This window comes from Hordeum vulgare, chromosome 4H (genome assembly GCF_904849725.1).
Source record: "Hordeum vulgare subsp. vulgare chromosome 4H, MorexV3_pseudomolecules_assembly, whole genome shotgun sequence".
Classification (NCBI taxonomy): Eukaryota; Viridiplantae; Streptophyta; class Magnoliopsida; order Poales; family Poaceae; genus Hordeum; species Hordeum vulgare.
This window is the reverse complement of record NC_058521.1, coordinates 225657127-225669902: the sequence shown is the minus strand read 5'-3', so window position 1 is coordinate 225669902 and position 12776 is coordinate 225657127.

Genomic DNA, 12776 nt, shown 5'->3' with positions numbered 1-12776 from the left:
ACCGCCAGGGCGGGGGGAAAAGGGGAGCGCCGCTGCGTGCTCGACGAGGATGGCCGACGAGGCGCTCGCGTTCGTGGCTCGAGGTTGAGGACGAAGATGAGATCTGACGGTTCAAGGGCCCCCCGATCCAACAGCTGTTGTGTAACCGGCGCGAGCGCTCGCGCCGGCGCGCCGGCGCCCAGCACTTTCCTATTTTCTTGCAGCAAACAACATTTCTAGACCATTCCCTAAATTGTAAGGATTCGCATACAAGTCCATAGTCAGTGCAGCATCGAAGATAGCTTTGCTAAGTGACTTCTGCGCAAGTGACAATGGTTGGTGCAAGGCTATTTATGCAATTTACGAAACGTCTAATTGTTTATACTCTCTTTGTTTTTATGGATGCTGCTACATAACGCCCACGCGCTATGAGGAGGCATTTGGCGGCTGGCAAATTAGGAAAAGATTGTCATTGGTCCCCTCACCCCATGAGCCAAAAAGGGCAGGTCACCATCCTTGCGTGCCCCACGTCTCCCGGCCCCTGCTGCTAAAAAGAAACACGGCAGGTGCCCTCTCTCCCTCACATGATCTTCCATCCACCCGAAAACCATACGCCTAGGACTCTGTCGGCGACTCTCTTCTTCCGCCAGCTGTCGCCGGACGCCATGTCCTAGCATCGGGGAAGCTATCCACTTCCCTGCATGCAAGATCACATATAAAGTGCCGGAAAAAATGTTGGAAGATTTTGGAGAACTCAACTTTGTGTGCAACTCTTTTGTGCTGTTCACGCAATAATCTCGAGAAAGCTTATGCAAAATAATTGCTAGAAGTGGGTAAAAATCATCCCTAGTGAAAAAAAACAACAAAGGTAACACGCCCTACCAAAGAATTTCGATCATGAGATGGTGCTATTTGAGATAGTTGAGTTCTCCCCCTCTCTACCTACCAATTGTGCTCTAGTAGTTGCAAATTTGCCTCGTGAACGAAATTGTTGCAATATAATGGATCTTCCCCCCAATTCTGGTCTTGTTCTTGCCTCCTGTAGAACTCGATGGAAGATTATGTTGCTAGTTCTTGATTTGTGTCTTGCCTACTGTCTTGCCCTAGCTTCTGCAACAAACAAAACAGAAAAGGAACTCAATAAATGTAGAAACATAATTGTTTATTCAACCAGAGTAGAACATTTGAGTTTGCTTGCATGATATTAAAAAGGAACAAGAAAAGCATGTAAAAATCTGAACCTATTAGTGATTATAAAACAAAATGCCCCTGCTCAGTGAGTTGCTTGCATGATATTATAGAGTAGCAAAAATGCTAGAGTTCCATATTGATTCCTTCCCCTGTTGCTTTCTAAAATGTGCAGATGGTCGGCCTTGATATAAAGGAACTAGGCATTGTTTGTATAGCGTGTATATGCAGCAATCATACCTGTTTTTGGACAGAGGAAATAAAAAATAAGGACGAACAACATCTTACATTGTTTGCTGGTGTGCCCTGAAAATACGAAATAGTAATATGTACTAAGCTAAAATGCAGGACAAAATTGTGTTGTAAAAAAATGAAGTATGATTTACTTGTTGGGGATATGCACATCCCCGTTGAGGTAACCTAGTGATTATTCGAAAATTCTCCGGTTTTATGCAATTCGAAAAAAGTTTGTCTAGGAGACTTGATCAACCTCATCGACGGATTTCTTTTGATGACCATGAGATGGATGAATCTAGGAGTCACAACCCTCTGTTCCCAACTTTTACTTTCTGTTGCTTGAAGAAAAATGACAAATTTAGCTTTATTTTTCTGTTTTGTTCTTTTTCTCATTCTTCTTTTGTTTGTTGGGATTTTTCCCGTGTAAATAGTTTTCTTTTTCTTTGGGTCAAGGTAGAAGACCATGGTTAAAATGTTTAGTGGCTCTCACATGCATATCTGTTTATCTGTCAAAGAGACATATTACTTTGTCTTCTCCTTTGAGTTTGCTTGCAGATTCTAGCTTAGTCCAATGCACGAACACTCTCATTATTATTCACATCATTCGGTCGTGCAAGTGAAAGGCAATAACGACGATATATGATGAAGTGACTGAGCCTGGAAAAGCTGGTATGAACTCGATCTATTTTGTCTTTGTAAATATGACTAGCTCATCGTTCCTAATTCAGCATTGTTATGAGAGAAACATGTTTGCAATGACAACTTAGAGATCATAGTTTCTGATGCCATGCTTAATTAGCTAGGAGCTTATAATGGTTTGTCTTGGATGCCAACATGAATTTCAAGATGATTATGATGTAGTATGATAGGATGGTATCCTCCTTTGAATGATTCAAGTGGCTTGACTTGGCACATGTTTACACATGTAGTTGAAACAAAATCAACATAGCCTCTATGTTATTCATGTTTATGGTGATTTATGTCCTACTCATGCTTGCACTCAATGTTGCTTAGTTTCAATGCATATTGATGACTGTTGTCGCTCTCTAGTTGGTCGCTTCCCAGTCTTTTGCTAGCCTTCACTTGTACTAAGCGGGAATACTGATTGTGCATCCACTTCCATAAACCCAAAGATGTTCCATATGAGTCCACCATACCTACCTATATGTGGTATCTACCTGCCGTTCCAAGTAAATTTGCATGTGCCACTCTCTAAATCTTCAAGTAATAATCTGTTTTGCATGCCCGAACCGCTCATGTGGTGACAAGGGGCGGTCAGTATCTTCCATGCTAGGCGTGTTATCCTCGATACATGTTTATTCCCCCTGGATTGTTGTTGGCATGGACGGCACCCGAGGATTCGGCTAGTCGTGGAGTGTGATTTATCGGTGGTGGGGGAGTCAAAACTTTACTTTTCTGTTTGGGAACCGCCTATAATATGTGTAGCATGGAAGATGGTGAAAACTCTTGGTCATCGCGTTGACAATGAAAGCATGCCACCCAAAATATTTATCTCTGTTTTAAAATCTTGAGCTCTGGCACCTCTGCAAATCAATGCTTCCCTCTACGAAGGACCTATCTATTTATGTTTCTGTTGAGTCATCCCATTCTTACAAAGGCACCAATTATAGAGCACCTCCGTCATTTTTATGCTTTGCTATTAATTGATATTGAGTATGACTGTGACTGGATCTTCTTTGCCATAAATTACAATGTTCAGTGAGCCCTTGGTCTTTGAAGGTGCTCTGCATTTATGTTTTGCGGTCTCAGAAAGAGCTAGCAAGATACCATATGTTTATATTGCTTCATGATTGCTTTGATTGAAGTGTTGACATTTGAAACCTACTATTATTGCTTGCTAGTTGATTATGCCATTGATATGAGTATACCATGAGACCTAAAAGTCATTGCTTATGTGGTTAGCTTATGATCTTGCCGAAAATCTGAATATGAGTTAGACATAATTACAACAGCAAGGTCAAACAGAGTTCGTAAAAGTTTTTCTTTTGTCTCTTTCAGTTTGTCAACTAAATTGCTTGAGGACAAGCAAGGCTTTAAGCTTGGGCGAGTTGATATGTCTCCGTCGTATCTACTTTTCCAAACTCTTTTGCCCTTGTTCTGGACTCTAATTTGCATGATTTGAATGGAACTAACCCGGACTGGCGATGTTTTCAGCAGAATTGCCATGGTGATGTTTTTGCACAGAAACAAAAGTTCTCGGAATGACCTGGAAATTTACGAGGATTTTCTGTGGAATATATAAAAAATACTGGCGCAAGAATTACCTGGAGGGACGGAGCCAGGAGCCCACAAGCCCAGGAGGCGCGCCCCCCTGGCCGCGCATGACATGCTTGTGAGGCCCTCGTGGCTCCGCTGCCTCCAACTCCAGCTCTATATAGTTTCTCTCACCCAGAAAAATTTAATAGAGAAGAGTTCATCGCGTTTTACGATATGGAGCCACCGCCACCATGTGTTCTTCCTCTAGAGGGCAGGTCTGGAGTCCGTTTTAGGCTCCGAGGAGGGGAAATCGTTGCCATCGTCATCATCAACCATCCTTCATCGCCAATTCCATGATGTTGTTTACCGTTCGTGAGTAATCTCATCGCAGGCTTGCTCAACGGTGATGGGTTGGATGAGATCTATCATGTATTCGAGTTAGTTTTGATGGGGATTGATCCCTAGTATCCACTATGTTCTGAGATTGATGTTGCTACTACTTTGCTATGCTTAATGCTTGTCACTAGGGCCCGAGTGCCATGATTTCAGATCTGAACCTATTATGTTTTCATCAATATATGTGTGTTCTTGATCCTATCTTGCAAGTTGTAGTCACCTTCTATGTGTTATGACCCGGGAACCCCGGAGTGACAATAGCCGGTACCACTCCCGGAGATGACCATAGTATGAGGAGTTCATGTATTCACTAAGTGCTAATACTTTGTTCCGGTTCTCTATTAAAAGGAGACCTTAATATCCCTTAGTTTCCATTAGGACCCCACTGCCATGGGAGGGATGGACAATAGATGTCATGCAAGTTCTTTTCCATAAGCACGTATGACTATATACGGGATACATGCCTACATTACATTGACGAACTGGAGCTAGTTACATATCTCCCCATGTTATAACTTTTACATGATGAATGTCATCCGACATAATTATCCATCACCGATCCAATGCCTACGAGTCTTTTACTATTGGTCCTTGCTACGTTACTTTACAGTTACTGCTGTCAGTGCTGCTACTGTTACCGCTACTGTTGTCACTGCCGCTACTGTTACCATTGCTACCATTAATATCACGCTACTTTGCTACTGAAACTTTGCTGCAGATACTAAGTCTTTCAGGTGTGGTTGAATTGACAACTGAACTTCTAATACTCGAGAATATTCTTTGGCTTCCCCTTGTGTCGAATCAACAAATTTGGGTTGAATACTCTACCCTCGAAAACTGTTGCGATCCCCTATACTTGTGGGTTATCAGTGTGTTTCGAAACTAATGTGGAAACAAGGATGACACAACCCTCGTCAAACCGCAAGCTCGAACCCCCTTAACTGTTGCATCTCTGGAAACCCCATCTTGAAAGGAGAAGAAGGATTTGCCCATGGATGTCAGTAGCTACGTGACAGCCCGGGACCGACGTTCTAGAAGATTCCCCTTCTATTCCATTTTCGTCGTGTGTCTATTTCCATTTGTCGCATCATCATCGCATCATGCGCATCATCAGCATTGCATCGGCACTCCGTTGCCGCCAGTTTTCAAAACTTGCATCCGTTGTTAGTTGCCGGTTCTCGTTGTTGTTCGTTCTGAGCCCGACCGCACTCGCACGCGCCCGCGGCATCGTCGAAACCCTGTTTTTAAAACTGTGTGTAAAACTTTCTCTGATTGAGTTTAAACATGGTGCCCGGTCTTATTTTAATATAGGTAGGCCGCGTGCCAAATTTCATCGCAATCGGAGTTCGTCTGGTACCCGAACGGTCGACCATAGCGGCACCGTATTCGGTCTACCGTCGGACGATCATCGGTGTTTTAAAAATTACCTTGCCGGGTGTCCACTTCCCTCTCATCTTAGCCAACACCCCTCTACACAGCCTAAACTTAAGCCACCTAACCCTAGGACGGTTCCGGAGCATCCGATCTCAATCGGAAGGTTCGAAAACGCCCGAAACCGCTAAACCTAGCCTGTTTTTCTATAAATAGGAATCTCCCTCTCCCCTCCTCGTTTTCTGTGTCCAGCAACCCTAGCCGCCACCTGATACAACCTCTCCCTCCTCCCACCTCGAGCCAGGCCCGCCTGGGCCCGAGAGAGACCTGCCCGAGCCCATCTGGGCCCAGAAGAGCCTGCTGGTGGCTGCAGCTCCCTGCAACGCTCCTCCTCCCGAGCGCGGCCCTAGCACCGTCCGCCGTCGGGCGCCTTCGCCGTCACGGCTCCCTCCGGCGCTCCAACACCGCCCTGCCGGCCCCGTCCCCGTCCCCGTCTTGCTGCGTGTCTTCATCGTCCGCCGCCGCGAGCAGCCCGGAGCCCGAGTTGTTGCTGCTGCTGCCGAAGACCAGGTCCCGTCGCAAGCCTCCCCAGGTCTCCCATCGCCGGATCTGGCAGGTGCCAGGCGGATCTGTCCAAGTCCTTCCCGCATGTACCTCGCCCCGCCTCGCCTGCTGCCGGGGTCCTCGAAGCCAGCCGCCTCTGGCTCCTGCTCGGGAGGAGCACGAGAGGAGCCAGCTTCGCTCGCCTCCTAGGCCGAGGCCTCCAGCGGGCCTCGAGTTGCTAGCGCCAGGTGGGCCAGCGCCCCGTCGGCCGAGCCGTCTGGGAGCAAACCAGCCCAATCTGCCCCGCTCCCTGGCCCAGATCCGAGGCCCAGCTCCTCTCCAGACCGAGCCGGCCCGTGTGGCCCTCTGGTGAGCACCCCCAGTCATGCTATGTCTGTCCCGTGGCATCATTTTGTATTTTGCGCTCGTTGCCTGTAGGCCCAATTAGTTTAGATTTGGCCCGTTAGTAATTTGTTTAGCTTTTAGGATTTAATTCCTTTTCAGGGTTTAGCTATATATTAAAACGCCCATATCTTTTAACTCGTGCGTCGGATCGCGATGATTTAGATATTTATCTCGTGTAAAATTTAGCGTAGATTACGAATTTGCAACTTGAATAAATGGTTGAATCTATTTGACCCTCCGAATGTCTAGTTTTGCGTGCTGTCTCAATAGGATAATTGCCCGTATTTATTTCGTGCGTGTCCGGATTGCTCAAACTCCGTAGATAAAATTCTCATGTTATAGGAACCCCTTTGCCTTGTATTTTAGAGTAGTGGTTGTATTTTTAGCATGTAGGATTCCGTAGCTAGTTTATTATACCGTGTCTTGGACTTATTCCCACATATACGTGTGGCGTTGTTTTGACTTTGCAACCCCACATGTTATATATGTTTTCGGGGTAGAAAAATCCATAGGATTTAACTGTGCATTTAGTTTTACCTTTTGAGCAAGTTAGTTCGCGTGATATTTTGCCATGTTGCCCTTTTGTTTATTTTGTGGGATTTATTCCGTGCGTGCTATGAAGGAGTTATCAACTAGAGAGTTGCTCTTGGATGTTTAGTCTAGCCCCTGGTGATTTTGGTTGCAATAGAAATCCATGTCTAGGTGTGGTTTGCTTGTTCTTTTCTTGCTAGGAAATAGTGTTGTTTTAGAAATGCTGAAATATTTCTAAGTCTGAAATCTGTTATATTTTGTTGATGTCTTTGCATGAGTTTATCTGGTGATCTGTAGCTCTTTTGAGGTTGGTGCAATGGAGTTAGTTGTAGACTTTAGGATTCTCTAGCATGATGTGATTTTTCATGCCATTTGGAGTCCTGTAGCTTATGGTTTTGCTGCTGTCAATATGCCTTTAGATCGAAAACTGCAGTTTCATAAACTGTTGTTTTCATTAAGTCTAAAACTGCGTGTGAGCAACCATTTTGTGACTTCTTTTCCTAGTGATCCATGCTTCCATGCTAGGTGTTATTAGTTGTATGTTGTAGTGCTTATTGCCCTCTACCGCCTCATGCCTTAGTTGAGTATATTGGATTGGTGTAGCTCGTAGTTGTGGGGTGTAGAAAATGCTATGTGGCTGATTTTGGCAGTTTGTAGTGATTTCTTGTTTAGCTCGTAGTTGTTGAACCGTTGCTCCGTTTTGATCGTGTCCTATATGAAACTTTCTTAGAATCTCGTGTAGTTTCATTTTATCTTGCTGGTTCTGTGTTTTGAAATGCTTGTGACTGTCATTGCACACATATTGCATTCATGCCGTCATATCTTGCGGTGCTCGTATCTTTTGAACCGTAGCTCCGTTGGAGATGTTCTCTATGTGTAAATTGCTTGTAACGACGCGTAGAATCACGTGAACCTATTAATTTTGCTGTTTAACAAACATTAAAACGTGTTAGTTCAGATCTGGAAAGAATTGTAAATTAACTTGTGAGGTCGTTTCGGAGATGCTATATGTCATTTCCGTGTCGTGTACTTAATCGAGATAGAACTAAATAATTTGTATGTGGAGTTTCATCAATATGCAACTCGTTGCATATTGAACTTCACTTAATGTGTAGTGTTTGATTGTTTTGAGTTGGCATGCCATGTCTTGCATATATTCAGCTAATCATGCATCAGATGTGGATTGCATCTTGTCGTGCATGTGCCGTGGTGAATATTTGTGTTGATGCTTGTTTCCGGTTTCCTTCATCTCGATAGAGTTCCGCAAGTGTGTCGGAATGTGAGGACCCGTTCGACTACGTCGGTTCGTCTGCTTCACGAAGTCATTCTTATTCCAAGCGGGATCTCAGGCAAGATGACCATTTCCCCAGATACCATTACTATCATTGCCATGCTAGTTTACCGTTTCTATCGATTATGCCTCGTTGCCTACCACCTGTTAAATATCAGCCTCCTAAGATTGCCATGAAAACCTTCAACCTCTTCACAACCTAGCAAACCACTGATTGGCTATGTTACCGCTTGCTTAACCATGTGTTAGCGTTGCTAGTTGCAGGTGTAGTTGTTTCCATGTGAAAACATGGGTTCCTTGTTATATCACCCTATTAAATGCTATCTATTTTAATGCACCTATATACTTGGTGAAAGGTGGAAGGCTTGGCCTTTCTAGCCTGGTGTTTTGTTCCACCTTTGCCACCTTAGTTTCGGCTATCGATGTTATGTTCCATAATTGAGCACTCCTAACATGATCGGGGTTGTTATGGGGACCCCCTTGATAATTCGTCTTAGATTAAAGCTGGTCTGGCGAGGCCCAACATTGGTACTACATTTGCCCAACATAATAACTTTGTTAATACTGAAAGCATAGGGCGTCATGAACCCGAGGAGTAATTTTACATAATACAAGGGGGCCAGTGCTGATGGTGCTGGTCCAAAACTAGAGCCGTTTACGGGGCCAACCCGGGGCAACTCGGGAGATGTCTATCTAGCCACCGTACTGTTGGGGAACGTCGCATGGGAAACAAAAAATTTCCTACGCGCACGAAGACCTATCATGGTAATGTCCATCTACGAGAGGGGATTTCCGATCCACGTACCCTTGTAGATCGCAGAGCAGAAGCGTTAGTGAACGCGGTTGATGTAGTGGAACGTCCTCAAGTCCCTCGATCCGCCCCGCGAACCGTCCCATGAACCGTCCCCCGATCCGTCCCACGATCTAGTGTCGAACAGACGGCACCTCCGCGTTCAGCACACGTACAACTCGACGATGATCTCGGCCTTCTTGATCCAGAAAGAGAGACGGAGAGGTAGATGAGTTATCCGGCAGCGTGACGGCGATCCGGAGGTTGGTGGTGATCTAATCTCAGCAGGGCTCCGCCCGAGCTCCGTAGAAACGCGATCTAGAGGTAAAACCGTGGAGGTATGTGGTCGGGCTGCCTTGGAAAAGTTGTCTCAAATCAGCCCTAATAGCTCCATATATATAGGAGGAGGGGAGGGGAGGCTTGCCTTGAGGCTCAAGGAGCCCCAAGGGCTGCGCCACCAAGGAGGAGTTGGAGTCCTCCTCCAATCCTAGTCCAACTAGGATTTGAAGGAGGAGTCCTTCTCTTCCTTCCCACCTTTCCCTTTTTTTCTTTCTCTTCTTTTGGTTTTTTCTTTCTCTCTTCCGCAAGACAGCCTTGGGCTGACCCCACCTAATTGGTGCGCCACCCCCAAGGTCCTTGGGCCCTCCCGGGTGGGTGGTCCCCCCTCCCGGTGAAGATCCGGAACCCATTCGTCATTCCCGGTACATTACCGGTAATGCCCGAAAACATTCCGGTAACCAAATGAAGTCATCCTATATATCAATCTTCGTTTCCAGACCATTCCGGAAACCCTCGTGACGTCCGTGATCTCATCCGGGAGTCTGAACAACATTCGGTAACCAACCATATAACTCAAATACGCATAAAACAACGTCGAACCTTAAGTGTGCAGACCCTGCGGGTTCGAGAACTATGTAGACATGACCCGAGTGACTCCTCGGTCAATATCCAATAGCGGGACCTGGATGCCCATATTGGATCCTACATATTCACGAAGATCTTATCGTTTGAACCTCAGTGCCAAGGATTCATATAATCCCGTATGTCATTCCCTTTGTCCTTCGGTATGTTACTTGCCCGAGATTTGATCGTCAGTATCCGCATACCTATTTCAATCTCGTTTACCGGCAAGTTTCTTTACTCGTTTCCGTAATACAAGATCCCGTGACATACACTAAGTCACATTTCTTGCAAGGCTTGTGTGTGATGTTGTATTACCAAGTGGGCCCCGAGATACCTCTCCCTCACACGGAGGGACAAATCCCAGTCTTGATCCATACTAACTCAACGGACACCTTTGGAGATACCTGTAGAGCATCGTTATAGTCACCCAGTTACGTTGCGACGTTTGATACACACAAAACATTCCTCCGGTGTCAGTGAGTTATATGATCTCATGGTCATAGGAACAAATACTTGACACGCAGAAAACAGTAGCAACAAAATGACACGATCAACATGCTACGTCTATTAATTTGGGTCTAGTCCATCACATGATTCTCCTAATGATGTGATCCCGTTATCAAGTGACAACACTTGCCTATGGTCAGGAAACCTTGACCATCTTTGGTCAACGTGCTAGTCAACTAGAGGCTTACTAGGGACAGTGTTTTGTCTATGTATCCACACAAGTATTGTGTTTCCAATCAATACAATTACAGCATGGATAATAAAAGATTATCATGAACAAAGAAATATAATAATAATTAATTTATTATTGCCTCTAGGGCATATTTCCGACAGTCTCCCACTTGCACTAGAGTCAATAATCTAGTTCACATCACCATGTGATTCTAACGAATCTAACACCCATATAGTTCTGGGGTCTGATCACGTCTCGCTCGTGAGAGAGGTTTTAGTCAACGGTTCTGAAACTTTCAGATCCGTGTGTTCTTTACAAATCTTTATGTCATCTTACAGATGCTGCTACTATGTGCTATTCGGAAATACTCCAAATATCTACTCTACTATACGAATCCGTGTCACTACTCATAGTTATTCGGATTAGTGTCAAAGCTTGCATCGACGTAACCCTTTACGACGAACTCTTTAACCACCTCCATAATCGAGAAAAATTCTTTAGTCCATCTGTTACTAAGGATAAATTTTGACCGTTGCAAGTGATTCAATCATGGATCACTCTCTGTACCTCTCAACAAACTCTGAGTCAAGGCACACATCAGGTGCGGTACTCAGCATGGCATACTTCAGATTCTACGGCCAAGGCTTAGAAGACGACCTTCGTCTATTCTCTTTATTCTGTCGGGGTCGGGTTTTGAGTCTTACTCAAATTCACATCTTACAACACAACCAAGAACTCCTTCTTTGCTGATCTATTTTGAACTCCTTCAAAGATTTGTCAAGGCATGCATCTTGTTGAAACTTCTATCAAGCGTTTCGATCTATCTCCATAGATCTTGATGCTCAACGTTCAAGTAGCTCAATCCAGGAATTCCTTTGAAAGACTCCTTTCAAACAACCTTGTATGCTTTACTGAAATTCTACATTACTTCTGATCCACAATATGTCAACCACATATAGTTATCAGAAATTCTATAGTGCTCCCACTCACTTCTTTGGAAATACAAGTTTCTCATAAACCTTGTACAAACCCAAAATCTTTGATCATCTCATCAAAGTGTACATTCCAACTTTGAGATGCTTGCACGAGTCCAATGAAGGATCACTGGAGCTTGCATACTTGTTAGTATCTTTAGGATCGACAAAACCTCCTGGTTGTATCACATACAATGTTTGCTCAAGGAAACCGTCGAGGAAACAAAGTTTTGTCTTCCCATGTGCAATATTTCACAAATAATGCAGCAACTACTAACATAATTCCAACAGACTTTTAGCATCGCTATGAGTGAGAAAGTCTCATCATAGTCAAATATTTGATCTTGTCGGAAACATCTTTGCGACAAGTCGAGATTTTCTTAATAGTGACTTATCACCATCATCGTCTGTCTTCCTTGCAAAGATCCATCTTTACTCAATAGTCTTACTACCATCAAGTAGTTCCTCCAAAGTCTACACTTTGTTTTATATATGGATCCTCTCTCGGATTTCACGGCCTCAAGCCATTTCGGAATCCGGGCCCACCATTGCTTCTCCATAACTCGTAGGTTCACTGTTGCTCAACAACATGACCTCCAAGACAGGGTTACTGTACCACTCTGCAGTAGTAAGCGACCTTGTCAACCTACGAAGTTTGTAGTAACTTGATCCGATGCTCGATGATCACCATCATCAGCTTTCACTTCAATTGGTGTAGGCGCCACATGAACAACTTCCTGCGCCCTGCTACACACTGGTTGAAGTGATGGTTCAATAACCTCATCAAGTTCTACCACCCTCCCACTAATTTCTTTCGAGAGAAACCTTTCCTCGAGAAAGGATCCGTTTCTAGAAACAAACACTTTTCTTTCGGATCTGAGATAGGAGATGTACCCAACTGTTTTGGGAATCCTATGAAGATGCATTTATCCGCTTTGGGTTCGAGCTTATCAGATTGAAACTTTTTCACATAAGTGTCGAAGCCCCAAACTTTCAAGAAATGACAACTTAGATTTCTCTAAACCTCAGTCTATACTGTGTCATCTCAACGGAAATACGCGGTGCCCTATTTAAAGTGAATGCGGTTGTCTCTAATGCATAACCCATAAACGATAGTGGTAATTCGATAAGAGACATCATAGTATGCACCATACCAAATAGTGCGTGGCTATGACGTTCAGACACATCATCACCCTATGATGTTCCATGTGGCATGAACTGCGAAACAATTTCCACATTGTCTTAACTACGTACCAAAACTCATAACTCAGA